A 2,479-nucleotide genomic window follows, 5' to 3' on the forward strand; every position below is an offset into this window, starting at 1 on the left:
AGTTTTGTTCTTTTGCATGTAGCTATCCGCTTTTCCCAATGCCATTGATTGAAAAGATTGTTCTTTCCCCATTGTATATTTTTGGTGGCCTTGTCTAAAATTAGTTGACCATATATGCATGGGTTTATTTCTGGGTGCTCTGTTCTGTTCCGTTGGTCTACATGTCGGTTTTTATGCCAGTACCATAGTGTTTTGATTACTCTAACTTTGTAATATAATTTGAAATCAGGAAGTATGATGCCTCCAGCTTTGTTTTTCTTTTTCAAGATTGTTTTGGCTATTTAGGGTGTTTTGTAGTTCCACATGAGTTTTAAAATTGTTTTTCATATTTCTGTGAAAAATGCCACTGGAATTTTGATAGAGATTATGTTAAATCTGTATATTGCTTTGGGTAGCACGGCCATTTTAACAAACAACATTAATTCTTTCAACTTATGAATATGAGATATCTTTCCATTTACTTGTGTAGTTTTCTATTTCTTTCACCAATGTTTTATGGTTTTCACATAAGGTTTGGATCTTTTACTTCTTTGGTTAAATTTATTCATAAGTACTGTATTCTTTTTTAATTAAAATTTTTAAACATTTTAAATGGAACACTTCACAAACTTGCATGTCATCCTTGTACAGAGGTCATGCTAATCTTCTTTGTGTCTTTTCAATTTTAGTATATGTGCTGCCAAAGCGAGCACAGTATTATATTCTTTTTGATGCTATTATAAATGGGATTGTTTTCTTGACTGGCAGTTGTTGCTATCCAACAATTTACATGCTTCTGGCTTGAATTGCAGATAAACTCCTTCAGAGGAGTAAGTGTATTACCACCTTATAATCTCTACAGTACTTTCTAGAAAGAATATGCTTATCTGGTATCTGTTGCTTTAAATTCAGTGGAATTCAGTAAGACAGAGCATTCAAACAATACTGGCTCAACTCTAATGGTACCTGGAATGTTTAGAATGTGCCTTATTTTCAACAGTATGACCACAGCAGCTCATGGACTGTAAGCATGACATCAATGACAATTAAAGCTTGCCTAGCACTTTGTGTGTGCCTAGCATTGTTTTAAGTGCTTTAGCTATAAGATGTCATCTGGTCCTGCAAATAATCCTTTGAGGGAGGGGTCTTGTGTGTGCCTAGCATTGTTTTAAGTGCTTTAGCTATAAGATGTCATCTGGTCCTGCAAATAATCCTTTGAGGGAGGGGTCTTGTTACTTATTTTTAAGTTTACAGATGAGGAACCTAAAGCATAGACAGATTAAGAAATGTGCCCAAGGTTACATCACTAGGGAGGAGCAGACTCAAACACAAGCAGTTTAGCTCCAGAAAATGTGTTCTACTTACTGAGTTATAATACTCTTTTTTCAAAGAGCTAATCTACATGTAAGGAAATACTATATACCAGGCACTTTTTAATGTAAACTCGTTTAATCTCACCACAAGCTCAAGAGATGAGTACTACTGTTATCTGCATTTTACAGGTAAAAAAAACTAAGGCACAAATAAGCTAAGTGAGTGGTAGAGCCCCATTTCAAACCTAGAAGGTCTGATTTCCAAGTCTGTCCTCTCAATCATCATGCCACAGCACTTTCAGAATAGTTGGAGGCAAATAGAATGCCAATCCTGAATTGATTTATGTAGATTTACATAGCAAGAGATAGATGGTGGATCATAGGCTACTTTATAAGAAAACCCTCCCATTTTCCATCAAGGCTGAACATCACTATATTTAGGGACAATTGTGTCTGGGGATGTGCATGGTTTCTTCCCAAATAGGCTGGGAAAATAGTGCCAGGTGAGAAAAAAAAATAGTTTGTATTTTGCTTGGAGTATTAAGATAAGGAGACCAAGGTCCACGGGTATTTGTTTTTTCATAAGGGTAAAGATAAGGGAGAAGCAAGGAGAGATGACAAGTTGGCCCTGCTGTTTCCCTGTGCTTTGAGCTTGCAATGTGCAGGGCATGAGATTGGGAGCAGCCCAGGTAGAAGGTGATTCCTAGCATAAGACGGGGGAAGCAGGGATGAATACACTGGTGCTTGTCTCTCCCTAGACTGAATGGCCACTCTGCTCCCAGAGGCTAAGAAATGGAATGCCTAATAGGTACCAGGGAGACTCCTTGCTTTGCAGCTTAGAGCCAACTTATAGAAAAAAAAAAAAGGTATGTGCTGAACAGAAACCATAATTTATCAGCTGTGCCTTACCTAGCCAATGGGACACTTTCCTTTTTTTTGATCCCTTTTATTAGATGAGGAAAGAAAGGGAAAGTAACACATAAAATGTTGATTTGAAAAAGAACATGATTTCTTAAGAAGAAATCTGAAGCCTCTCAGCTAGGGCTCACCTAAGAATCAAAGTGGCACAGCATTCTATCAGGGCGCAGGAATGACCATCAACTTATTAAGGCTGTGAAGCTGGAAGTTTTCATAAAGACATGCCATTTGTCACAGGACCTCCTTCAGCCTTTTCCTTGATATCCAGA

At 37.5% G+C, this 2,479-nt stretch overlaps 1 non-coding gene across 1 annotated transcript; it reads right to left on the reverse strand.

Annotated features, from left to right (window-relative positions):
* Positions 1–585: 585 nt before the first annotated feature.
* On the reverse strand, positions 586–692 carry LOC129472819 (U6 spliceosomal RNA). Its single transcript, XR_008654090.1, has one exon. It is a non-coding gene; the product is annotated as a U6 spliceosomal RNA (small nuclear RNA).
* Between the last annotated feature and the right edge of the window lie 1,787 nt (positions 693–2,479).

Source organism: Symphalangus syndactylus, chromosome 22, assembly GCF_028878055.3.
Source record: "Symphalangus syndactylus isolate Jambi chromosome 22, NHGRI_mSymSyn1-v2.1_pri, whole genome shotgun sequence".
In the NCBI taxonomy this organism is placed as follows: domain Eukaryota; kingdom Metazoa; phylum Chordata; class Mammalia; order Primates; family Hylobatidae; genus Symphalangus; species Symphalangus syndactylus.